We start from the raw sequence: 13,599 nt of genomic DNA, 5'->3' as shown, positions 1-13,599 counted from the left end.
TATTTTTCCCTGCTAGGGCAGTTTTAAGGGGCGGGCTGGGCTGCTCACGGAGACAGGGGAGAGGAAGTTGAGGCACTTTCTAAGTGCGCATCACAGTTTAGCCGGCCGTCTTGGGCCAGTCTTGCACACTTAGTATGTTCTCCACTGGGCTGTATTGCACACCCTGGGTGGAGAACATGAACAGGCTTCCAGTCCTTGCCTGAGCACCGAACCACGACGCTCAGAGCAATCACGTTGCTGCTACGATCATGCTGGTGACAGCAGTGTTGTGATTGGCTATGGGGAGCTTGTGTGCTCCCTGCTTCTGTTCCAGGACTCATCAGGAAGAGAAGAGGAGGAGAGACCCAGCGGAGAAGAGGTAAGTGTATTTTATTTCTTCAACCTCCCACCCCACCACCCCTGATTCGTGTCCGCCGTCCCTGCACTGCCCTCAGGGGCCTGTAAAAGAGTGCAGTGCTGGTGGTCATTGCACCCACCTTCTATGCCTGGTAGGGCCAGTCCATGCCTGGCCGTGCAGTGCCTGGTGGCAGGAGCATTGGTCAAGCTCACTTGATCACTGCACTCCCTGGTTGCGCACAGTAGAGGGCAGTGGTGTAGCAAGGGGGATGCGGGAGCTGTCCGCCCCTGGCAGCATGAGTTTTCAGGGCGTCAGCCTCCCCACGCTCTTACTTGCAGTTCATGGGGCGGCAATCCGGACTTCAATTAGCTGCAGAGGGGTGGCAAATGGAAAAAAATCCCACCAGCACCCCCGCTCTTTCATTTGGCCGCAGCAGGCTGGCAAACATGGGGACCGCCACGGGCAGCCAAACTGCTTGCTACGCCACTGGTAGGTGGGTAGTCAGATCAAAATTGCCAAGAATGCTCTTGATTCCCATTTTGACCCAGACCCACTCAGAGTTTACTGATTTACTGCTTGTCCACCCCACCTCCTCAACACTTGCTTGCCCAATGGGAGGGCGAGGTCGCACTACGCACTGCTATAATAGACACTGTTACAGAAAGTGCTTACAGGGTCGGTAAAGTTACAATGCCAGGACCCTGAAGATGTTAAAAACTGCAGAAGGCGTGGAGAGCAGCTTCGCAGCTGTCCTCTGTTCTCACCCTGGGAGAGCTTGCATGTTTATACTGGAAGGAAGAGGTTGCTAGTCATGACCAGAAGAATTTGCTTTGTGCAGAAACCCTGCCAGTGCTTCAATGCAAAAGACAGATTTGTTGTTTTAAACTCTTGATGTTCCCTTCAAGATACACAGCGCGATAAAACCTGGCCACTATTCAGTGTGTTTGATTTTGTTTATAAATGTGTGCTTTCGGTGTGGGGATGGTAGGGGTCCTTGGGTTGGCTCCTTTTCTGTTCTGAGCCCAGATGCACAGGGCCTGGATAGAATGTAGAGGAGCTAGCAACTAAATCTGTGCAGGAATGTTTACACTGAGCAAGCCCCTGCCAGCATGTATGCTTTACAAACATTTGTCCTCAAACCCCGCTTTTCCACCTCTGGCCCTCATTAGGTCGAGCCTGGCGTCCACAGCGCGAAGCGCTGTCGCCAGCGAGACTTATTGTTGTGGACTTGCCTCGAAAGTGGGACAGGAGATGGGCACGCGCAGAGCTTTTGGCGATTTGAGCAGGTGTACGCGCACGTACAGCCACGCGCTGTGCACATCTCCTGTCCCACTTCCGAGGCAAGTCAGCCTCCTGCAATAGCATTTTTTTTAATGCTCAAGCGCGCCGCTTTCGAGGCAAGTCAGCCTCCTGCAATAGCATTTTTTTAATGCTCACACGTGCTCCACACGCCCCACTTACCGGCTCTTGTGGGGACTCTGCTCTACTCCCCGGCTGGTCTCCTCGTGGCAGGGGGCCTCTTTTCCGGTCACTGGTGCAGAAACATGCGGGGCTCTGTCATGCACACAGGAGCCCCGCAGCAGCATTCACAAAGGAGCGGTAGGCTCCCGTCGGACTTCTCTCTGCGGGTGGGCTCCTTCACGCGGGCTGCAACATGTGGGGCTCCCTCTGCTCACGGGAGCCCCGGACACTGCCACGCGGTCCGTGCCCCAGGCAAGGTTGCCCGCATGCCTGCTCAGTACGTAAGAAATGCATATGTGTTTCTGTGAATACGCGCATCGCGCGCTTTCAGTTTCCTTAAACCCGTCGTCTTGTTTACAGTAGCGATCGCGAACGCTTGTTCTAATGCTAGTTTCGGCACGTGTCTAAAAAAAGTGGATGGGTCTGAACTTATCGTTTTATGTCTGTGCGTATTATGAATCTGTAATGTCGATAAATAGAAACCAAAGCGAGCTGCCCAGTGCTGTCTCACTCCATCATACCTTTCTTTTTTTATAATTTCTCCATCAGCTAGGCTTAACGCAAATGATTTGTTTACACCTTTTAAGCCACGCCCGAGATTACGAACGCCATGCATTTTGCAAATTATAGTCGCGCTTCTTTGGCCCCGCCCCCTTCAGACACCCCTCTCTCACTCACACTCTTTTCACCCCGCATAAAGCCGTGTGATGCTGTATACTTTTCAAGTCCATTGCCTACAGAAAGCGAAGTATTGTTATTCAGACGCCAACAGGTAGGGAATTTGTTGTAACCATAAAATGTGCAGGGTGTCATGTGACTTTTGAGACACTCTTACCCTTAGGCGTTGCTGCCCTGTTTACTCTGTCTGCAGCAAGCATTGTCACAAAAATGTGACTGTCTACTACTATAACTTAGCAACACATAGCTGCCAAGTTGAAGAGCAATCTCAGTTTCAGGAAGGGGCTGGGCCTCGAAGCGGGAGGGGACTCGTGCCTAGAAGTACTTAGAAGGCACTTTTGAACCCCACCCTGCCCCAAGCCCCCTGCTTCAACACAAAAAACGTACAGAGGCTGGAGCCGATATCCTGGGGTGTTTTCACGCCCTTAAAGGCCGTCAGCAGTTCAAAGCCGATTGTAAACGAACTTGAAAACCACTATTTACAGTGGTTTCATCTTGTTTTCCCTGCCATAGTGTGATATCGGCTCCTCACCAGGTGATGGGAGCCAATATCATGTGTCATACTGTGGCTCCAATTGAGTTAGCTGGTTTGACAACAGCACTGACATGTCTGTTGCAACACTATAGTTGCACCACGACTACAGCTAGTTAGCCGTAACACTATTTAATCTACTTATACAGCACTTATTCTACCATGCTTCAACAAGCATTTGCAATGCAATAGGTCTCGCATTTACGTGAGTTTGAGCTATTGGCATTGTAAATGACAATGCCTTTTATTTATGTGTTTTTTTCTAAAACATAAATAAAAGGCATGGTCATTTACAATGCCAATAGCTCAAACTTGCGTAGTTGCGAGACCTATTGCATTGCAAATGCTTGTTCATTCTTGTCCTCTCAGAGATTGTGGCCTAGGGTGGGCGACCTCAAATCTGCAGAACCGGGTTTGTGTCTCTGCTCAACATCCTCGGATTCTGGGCAAATTACTTAATCTCCCCGTGCCTAATAAAAACAAAAACAAATGTGTGTGTCTGTAACAAAACTGGTTCTCATGAAAAGCGCTCCGATACCCGATACCTTCGGGTCAAGTTCACGCTATATAAAACTCCCAAAAATAAATCATAAAAACAGGCCAAACATCATTTGGTCAGGAAAAACATTCCCAAGCTTATTTATATTAGTGCCACATGGGTAGGAATAATATAAGGGAGATCTGGGTGTTCAGTGCCTTGTTAAATTAATAGCTTACACTCATCCTGAAAACCAAGCTGGAGCCACCAGAACTACCCATATTGTGTGTTATTTTGTACTGTTTTGCCATGTTAGATAAATATTTATGAATTACCTCACTAGGAGCACAATGCCAAAGTTTCATGAAAGGCAGGTATGTTCAACCCAGGTGAAACTATGCCAGAGATGTGAAAATATATTTTAAGATCCTTCACTTACAATAAGAACTTTTTAAGACAGGGAAGAAGGTGGAATCAGCAAAAAAATATGCAATTTGTTGCCAAGTGCGGTTGCGTTGTATAGTAATCATGTATCAAAGGATGTGGGAAAAATGTTGCTCAACAGTCCTTTGGGACATAGCCATCAAAACATTTATTGTTTCTACAAGGGAATACTTAAGAAGCCAGTTGGCAAAGCTGGTAATAGGTGTCTTTGCCATTGCAGTTCCAATGTCTTCCCCAGTAGGAGCTGCTAAAAAACAAGTGCTCATGCTTGTCACTGGCCAGATTTCAACTGGTCCAATTTACTACCCCATTGCTGACCTTGTGCTAAAACAATTCACGCCAGGAAAGGCAGCAAGCAAAGTTGCTACACTGCATTGCATGCACAGGAGAGAGCTGAACAGTGTTATATCTATTAAGATATGGCATTCTTCAGCTCTCTACCTGCGCTGTCGTATTTTTTGCTGCTTAGTGCCAATGCTGGCAACCTTGCCTACAATAGTAGCCTGACTGCTGTAGTTTAAACCCTTTTTGATGGGTAAACATTTCCCTTTGAATTATTACAAAGTAACCTTATGTAGGTTTTGTAGCCCACAAGGTAGGGTCCATGGTATTTTAAAGTGGAACATATAGAAAATTAGTGTTACATATCCCTACAGTGCCAAGTCCCGAAAAGCTATTTTCACTGTAGCAGGCCTAGCTTTCCTATGTAGAAAAGCAGAGTACAGAGTGAAATACTAACACTGTATCTTGGTAAAGGAAACAGCTAGAAAATAATTATACAACTATTTTTAATAGTTATTAAAATCCAATTCAATGGTGAAGTCAGATTTTATATAAACATTTAGGAACAGTAACTTTAGAAAAGTCCCCCATTCCCTGCCTGAAAGTTCCTTAAATGATTAACAACCACAGGGGCTGTCCACAAAACCCCGAACCCGGTACAAGCAATCAATACATCTAACAAAAAGGTTCAGGCGAAAGAGCAATGAAAACTGAATATAATCTCAAAAGAAAGAATTAGGAGAAAAAAAAGGAAGTTAAATGATGCTTAGAGAGACCCTTTAAAACAGAATTATTGGTATCAAAATTCCATATGTATTACATAGTACAACAATAATTCTAAAAACCACAAATGTTATGTTATGTTATGTTATATGTACTTATATGGCGCGCGGCTGCTCCAGCAAAGGGGCGTCCCGGCGCAGACTGTTCGTACCTATGAGGGTGGTTGCTGCTGATGGAATATTGCAGAAGACATAACATGATTAACAGAAGAGGTGGGTTTTTATGGCCTTTCTGAAGGACAGCAAGTCGTTTAGTCCGCGTATCTGGGCTGGAAGTTTATTCCAGAGCCTAGCTGCTAGGAATCTGAGAGAGCGACCGCCCATCAGGGCTAGTTTGATGCGGGGGACAATGGCTCAAGACAAAAGTGCTGGTGTACATAAAAGAAAACATATATCACAAACCAGACAGGTGGCAAACAAAAACAATTACATGTTAGAATAAAGGAACAACATAAACACATGTGTTGTGTCCTTAAATCAATTTGGGCCACTAATTGATTTAAGGACAACTGGAGCCTGCTGTTGGCTTTTGCCTGACATTTGACAGTCTCTGAGTCTCTAAGTGCCTCCCCTAGGCAGTGGTGCTGGAACCATTTTCAGACTGGGAGTGCTGCCATCCATTTTAATCACTAAACCCAGGGGGTTCCGAAAAATGCAGGCATCACACAAAGAACAGGGGTTGTAAATGAGTCACGTCTATTCAGCACGAGAGTGGTAAGAGTGTAGTATGTAGCTGCTGTTGCATTTAGGAGAACATTTAGATTAGATTAGTAAAGTAGTACTTATGCAGCGTGAGGTAGAGCACTGTCATTTATATATAGCACATTTTCCCTTGGAATAACCACTAAATTTGCACAGAGATACGGCTTTACTGATAAAACTATTACACACAGAAAGGATAATGCGTGGAAACTGATTTTTCGAAAATATGTATCATTTGCACATCGCCAAGTAAACTGTCTTGATCACTTTTGATCCAATTAAAATATTTGCTTCCATCACACTTCAGAATAGGAAAACAAAGTTCTTCATTTGGGGTTCCTTTTTATTTATTTTCTCATACTTGTAAACACCAATATCCACGTTAAAAGAATCAGCTGCAATTTGTCAGAAGACATACCCTAGTCTTTGACCTCTGCCTTTGCACACACAGAAAATTTGACAAGATAAAAACTAAATTTAAAGAGCCAGTTATTGCTCATTCACCCTCTAAAATGCAGCATGGGTATTTTATGGGGCGCTGCAACACCCCAGCACCGAAACGAGCACCTACGCCCTTGAGGCCCTGTGGGCCTTAGAAGTGTACTGCTGCAGTTGGTTGAGACTCAGAGGGCTAAATCAGAAGGAAAATCTTTGACCAGGACAAACAGGGTTGATGTATCCAACCAGTGCTCCATCATGGTCAGCCTCATAATGTGCCTAGGTCCCAGTCTGTCACCACCATTGATTACAATAGGCGCTTTGTCCATTTGTGCACTATTTTAATGCAAACATTTTAAAAACATCTCTGGCTCCCCTTATTGGATTTTTCACATCATGGTGTTATTTTGTTTATTAAATTGTACTCTGATTTTGTCATTCGATTTGGGATTTTTATTGCATGCTGTTTCTACTCCATTACAGTTTTGGGACTGCATGAATACTTTGGACATTGCCCTACATTAAGCCTGCCTGCTCTGTGCCAAAGCTACCAAGGGTTGAGCTCTGGTTAATTCACTGACTTTGAGAGTTCTTTCTGACAAGAGCTGTGATACTCATGGAGGTGAGCAGTCACCCACCACAAACAATAATCCACATTCTTACACTGTAGAATTGTCTTCAAGTCTCCAGTTTTTCAGACCTCTGTCCTCCTGATCTTCTATCATCCCGCTTCAAAGTGCTATGTCACCTGATCTTTAGTTCTTGAGTCTGGCTGACTTTAGAAGCCTTGCACTTTGGGAAATTTGCAAAGTTTTGTAAACTTTGTGTAACTTTGCTTGTGAGTAAAATTTCTTGCGAGAACAGTTTTTGCGGAAGACTTGTCTCTCCAATACCAAAGCAAGAGCAGTTCTGGCTACAAGTGGCCAGAAGGATGCTAATCTTGTTAAGTGATAATAGTAGGCACTCACCCTTCAATGGTCCAACTACTCTAAAACCGTAAAGACAAATGAACAGAAAAATACACAAAAGGGAGTGCCTCAATAGTCAAACAATTTTACTGTAGAGCTTTACCCCTCTTGTCCTTCAGAAAAAACACATTATTTAATGGTGTCGGGATCAATATACTTTTCTCCTTGATCAAAAAAACATGGGAGCCTTAGTGTGAAGTCTCAAAACAGATCTCTATATTATTCTTCAAAACATCAATGATTCAGTCCGGCCAACGCGTTTCATCCTCCGAGAGGTCTTCATCACGGTTTCTTAGCTGTGGTGCTGCGTCGTATTATCCAGTCGGAGTTTACAGAATCCAATGGGGTGTGGATATTTAGCTGATATTTTGATATGGCCTTCCGTTATATTCCTACGATATAAAATGAGCAATATGCATGTACCAAGAATATTTTGGGAAAACTGATTCCCTTACACTTAGACACTGATGGGATATTGATGCAAAGAAATACATACACACTGATGAAAACCTCTCAGAGGACGAAATAATTTGGCCAGGCAGAATCATTGATGTTTTGAAGAATAATAAAGAGAACTGTTTTGAGACTCCACACAATGGTTCCCATGTTATTTTGATCTTGGACGAGAGTATAGTGATACTGACACTGTCCTGTGATGTGTTTTTCCTGAAGAAAAAACGAGAACAGGCTCTACAGTAATATTGTTGGACTATTGAGGCACTCTGTTTTGTGTATTTTTCTGTCTCACAAAAACCTTTTGCGTGAATATTTTCTAAGATTAAAGGAGAATTTATTCTATGAAACCTATCATTTTTATTGATTTTGTTCTCAAAATGAAGAATTTTCATTCTTTACAAAGTTTTTTAAAATTTGTGACGTTTTATAGAAAAGAATTAAAAACTTTGAGGAGTATATCACATCTTCACACACAGTATCTTCATCACTGTCTTCATCTTCTTCTGCCCATCTGGCCACTTTGTTCCCACCCACCAGATGATAAGGATTTTTAGTCCTTCTCTGTTCTGTTGTCCTTACTTTTTGTCACACTGTCATCTTCCATTTTTCCAGATTCTGTCAGTATCTCTTATCCTCTTCAAGCCGTTGTTTTTTTAACCTTAGTTCAATTTATCCCTCTGTCTCTTTTTTTCCAACATTCATTTTGTGGCCTCTCTTCTTTTCTTTAAGTAGCTTTGTAACTTGTGGCAGCCTTAGCTATGCTGTTATGTGTCCTTCTGTCTGATAGCCCCCCTTAACTCCCACATGCTTCTCAGGTATCTGTTATCATTACAAACACAACTGAAAGAAAAAGATTTGCAACAAAATGTTTATATTGAAATTGATTTTCTAAATACGAATGCTCCTACATCTAAATCTGATTAATAGGTATAAAAAATGCAAGTTTTCTACAGATAAGGGTTTTCGATTTGATGCTGTTTAAATACTGGATTCTGCAGGTGAAGGAATTTACTTAAACCTGCTTAAGAAAATAACTTTCTGTAGGTGAGCTGCAAAACTGGAAAGGGTGCAGCTGGCTATTAAGGATACCGAAAGGGGCATTCCGAGCCAACGCCCCAAAGCAAACTGAAAAGGGCAGAGGGAACCAGCAAAAACCAGATGTAAGCCTCAGCAGAGCAGCACACAGGCGAGTTCCACCCCTTTCTTTCTGCTGAAGCTTTGACCATTGATGTACATGAACCTCTTACTGTGCAGCTTTTTGTAAAACACAAGTCAAACCATTGTCAATTAATGCATGGTGAAAATGTGTTTTGCATCAGACATTCATATTTCATCACGGGATTCACCCCACGTAAAAATAAAATGTAAGGTCTGGTCATGAAACTTTGTAGTGAGCATGACTTTAGAAAGCAAGAAACCAGGCAATAAAATGGTCTTGCTCAATACTCTTATCCGAGGACTCTTGGAATTCATTTCTGGCCTGCAGAACAAGGAAAGCGAGGAACTGGGAAAAATACCCACTAAGTAACTCTCTCCAAGGCCTGCACAAATCCCAGTTCTTCCACAAAGGGAGCATGGGCCACATCAGGATTGTACAAGGGGCGTAACGCAGGCCCCTACACCGCAGGGGCCCCCTCCACATCAAGGCCCCAGCTGTTTAGGGCGACCCCAGTCAGCCCGCAGCCAAATAATATTTCTGTGATGAATGGGAGACTCGGGGTTCCCCTCCCCATTTTGAGGGGGGGAACTTCATTTTGTGTTACGTCATTGGATAATTATACTTGGCACTCTAAAGTGCACAACATGGGTTTTGGCCTGAACATTTTGCATCAGGAATAAAACGGATGTAAAATGTGCATGCAAACATCCATATAGTGATTTTAGCGCGCCTCAAAGGGGGTTTGAAATCTAATGGTGGGGTAACTCCACTTGGGCTACTTTTATAAATCGCGTCATAAGAATATGATATTTTACTTAATTGCCCTTCAATACGGATGAAATTCACCCTGTGAAACATGCAACAGGAAACAATACCACACTTCAGCGACATATATATCTATATATATCTATATATCTATATATATATTATATGTGTATGTGTGTTTCCTGTCTTCTTACGTATCGCAACAAACCGCAGACATCAACAGAGTGCTCCTCAGATTGATTTATTTTATTTTAAAGTGATATTCGTGCTCCTGCCTTGCTCGCAAACAAAGGCACCATGTTTCATATATATATATATATATACACCCACATACATATGCGTGGGAGTGTGCATGTATATACACACCACTTTCTGGCCAACATATAGGGAACAATGAGGTATTGGCTGATTGCAGAATAGTGACATTTAGCTAAACAGTAGGATACTCCTGCTGCCACTGTCATTATCATATATCCCAGACCCTCCTTCTGATGGTCACTGCAGTATTCGGCTGCTCAGACACAAAAAAAATGTCCGCTCACCCAGGAAAAGATGAACTGACTCCAGACTAATAGACCTAATCAACAACAAATTTAATATTTAACCTCATGCCAATTAATATATTTGTCAATGTCTGTGTACCTGTTCTATATGATTTGGGATTCATTGACCAAGTGGTACAACTTCTCATCAACTACCTTTACTGAAATGCTTTATTATTTTTTAGAATGAAAAAAGCGTATATATTTGGAATATCTGAATATTAAGTAATTTGGTCCAGTAAAAGAATTGTCATAAACTCTACAGAAACTGTTTTATCCTGGGGCAAAACCATGTTGGCATGATGAGAGGGAGGGAGACGGCCAGTCCCTGGCATGCACAGGGGGATGATGATACCCTGGAACAGATATTTGTTTTCTGCCCTCAGTACAGAAGCCTTCATGCAGACTGGATTCTGCCCCTCGGCAAGATCCTGGGCACCAGAAGTCACTAGGTTGCCTTTAGACTTCTGAGAACAAGTACAAGCAGACTCCATGTATTTGGTGTGGCAACATGTATTATGGCCTTCTGGTTCAGGCGTATCATGTGCCAATGAAATGATGTGGACGTGGGGTTGTTGTGACTTGGACCTGTTGCTTTTATATGTCATGTGAAGATTATTTTAGTGAGTCATTATGCTGCTTTCAGTCTGCAGGAAGAGCTGCTTCTTTTAATCCTTAATATTCATGATTTGTTATCCCTTGGTATGTTTTAAATTCTCTATTTCCCTGTCAACACCTGGTTTGTTTTCATTCATGTATTTTGCATTTATATTTTTTTCTGTGCTTTGATGATCTTTGCGATGTAAATAAAGTATTTGTGTGTACGAATCAAAACCGTGTTGAAACTTTTCAGTACTTAAAAAAAAAATCCTAATTTTACAAAAAAAAAAATCCTCTCATTGGTCTATGGTCTTTGAGGGCCCTGCAGCAAATTGTATGAGTCTGATCTTTTGCTATGACCAAGTACTTTTCTGTTGGAAAAAGTACTTTGGATGACTTAACATTTAGAGAAGCTGATGCAGTAAAATGAAGAGGGTTTTCACTGGGAATTGTGTTTTGTGTGTGTGTTTAGAATGCTTTATTTAGATTATATGAAAATAACAATACAGAATATACATATAATATTAACTGTGAATTTGGTTTGATACCATGGACTGCACACACACCAGGCTTGGCTAAAAGTCTACCTATGAGCCCACACATCAAGGCCATTATGATGCAGGGCATAATTGACATGTATTCAGACATTTTTGAAAATATATGCCCAAGAGTAACACAAGAGATTTTATGTCCCTTCACTTTCAATAAAAGCATTTGGGGGAGTATCACATATTAATCGTGGCTTGCATGTGACCTTTGGAGTTATGGAGATTTTTCCTAAGTGTGTCACATAGTATTGCAGATGTGTGTTAAAAAACGATATTAACATTTCATGGGACAGTGACCTACCACAAAACTATATTGTTCGCCTCAAAATGTATACAATCCAAACACATTTTGTGATCAGTTCACAAAGCTCTCCGTGTCATTGCATTGCCAGTGTTGAATGAATTGCCCAGGGTCAGGTGATACCGCTTGCAAGCTCCTCTAAGGCCTGGTGTCCTGTCAGTCTAATGCTCAATCTTAATGCTGATCTTGGTCCATCATAAGCACCAGCGAACATATGTAATACACTAAAATGAGCACGCGGGTATCTGGACCCTGTGCGTGAACAAAATTGAAAGTCAAAGTCTTAGAAAAGCAACGTTTTTAAGAGATATCTTAAGACATTATTGCTACAAAGGATGACATTTCCCTATCCACGGGAATTACTCATTCTGAGAATTTCACTATACATCACAGTGTGCCAGTTGGATGTTTTTTGCACCACTCTGTCTGCTGCCCTACTGATGCATTTGCTTAAATTTGCCTCTTTCTTTACCTGATGATCTACCACGTTTTGCATTGATTTCAATCCTATTTCTTATCACCCACCGATATTATATCAGTCCTCCTGTGTCAAAATCTCCTGATGATAGTCATCCAATGGGCAGGTCTCCTGTCCGCCAGCCTGTTGACTTGATGCCTCCGAGTCTCCTGATTTCGAATGTTTGGTCTACCAATTTCCTTTTTCCAAGTTCCCTAGATTCTACTATATGGTCTCCACTTCTCTTGATCATCCATCGACCTTTTTCCAAGTACGTGCCCATGTGATCACACCCTCCTATGAACTAGTCATCTGTTCTCCGGGTCTAGCGCTTCTCTCCATCCTCCCCTTTCCAAGACTCTGTCTCCTGTCTTCCCGATTGTCTGTTCTCATACCACTTGCCCAGCCTTTATTCTCCCCTCTATAAATCTCCTGTTTCCTGTCCTTATTCTTTTCTTTACTTCTGTCTCTAAGTCTCCTGTCTTCAAGACTACAGCCTTTTTGTCTTCCATCCCTTATCCTCAAGGGTACATCTGAAATCTTCTATCCTCTTTCTCTTCTGCCCCGTGTCTTTGCTCTTTTTTCGCCTCATGGTGAGTTCACTTTGTCTTCTATCCTCTGGTCTCCAAAATGCATGCCTTCAGTTCTGTTCTCTAGTTTCAATGTCTCTTGACCAACATAACTTCTGCTAGTGCCCAGCCTCCATTAAATATCTTTCAATTGCCTGTCTCCTGATCGTGTGAGCTATGTTTATTTTATGTGGTCTGATTTATGACTATTTTAGTTTAGATGTCCTCTGGCATGTTATCCCAACAAACCTTAGAATACGAGAAACGTTTGTAAATATCCTCTAGACTATTCTCTACCTATAAGTAGATTTGTAAATGTCATCAATACATTGGACTACCTTAAAATATTTAAATGTGCGTGCACGCAAAATCATAATATATGACTGTCCAACTGGAAAACATATAGCACCTGCATTTTATGCGCAGTAGGTGTTTTCCATTTGCTGACTCATTTTGAAAGAAATGGAGTTTCCCAGGTGAAAGGTGCTACATTCCAGCTTTACTTGAACAATGAAGATATGCAGAAAAAACAGAAAATAATCACAGCTTACCCAAGTGACACAAATGGAACAGGTTCAGCAGGCTGAAGAAGGCATCGATAGAGGAGATGTATAGAGTACTTATAGAAGACATTCCAAGGCAACGCCCACCAGTAATCCTCATTATGAACGACGAGGTCAGCAAAAACCTGATCTATCCCTCAAGAGAGCAAGCACACTCCCTAGCCCCAGGCCCAACCTCTGCTCAGACTAAGATAATCACTGCTTTGCTGAATTAATGACTCTTCCTGCATGATTCTTAAAATGTACATATCTCACCGTTTCTAAGACATCTCTCAGAATAACAGTAAAACATGGGGGGCAAAGATTTTAGAAAAACATTTTCTGAAGCTGTGCACTTTTATGTCGTAGTTCTGATCCAGAGATGGGCTGTTCTATCACAGACTTAACAGTTGAAAATCAAAGCTACAATTCCACGGCTCACCATGTTCGTCCCCCCAAAGATTGAATGATATGATCATGGAAATGTAATGTTTTCCACCCAATGCTAGATGCCTTGGTGGATACAAGTTCCCTCACCTGTGACAGGAACGTAACTAA

General features: G+C 42.4%; 1 protein-coding gene across 1 annotated transcript in view; it reads right to left on the bottom strand.

Annotated features, from left to right (window-relative positions):
• The window catches only part of LOC147673644 (protein S100-A6-like), a 30,014-nt gene extending 16,862 nt beyond the window's left edge, over positions 1-13,152 (bottom strand). Inside the window, exon 1 of the mRNA XM_086946387.1 lies at positions 13,051-13,152. The gene's annotated coding sequence lies outside the window, so the exon portion shown is untranslated. The remainder of the gene's footprint in view (positions 1-13,050) is intronic.
• Positions 13,153-13,599: the final 447 nt, after the last annotated feature.

Source organism: Lissotriton vulgaris, chromosome 12 (genome assembly GCF_964263255.1).
Source record: "Lissotriton vulgaris chromosome 12, aLisVul1.2, whole genome shotgun sequence".
In the NCBI taxonomy this organism is placed as follows: domain Eukaryota; kingdom Metazoa; phylum Chordata; class Amphibia; order Caudata; family Salamandridae; genus Lissotriton; species Lissotriton vulgaris.
This window is presented reverse-complemented; position numbering and strand designations above follow the sequence as displayed.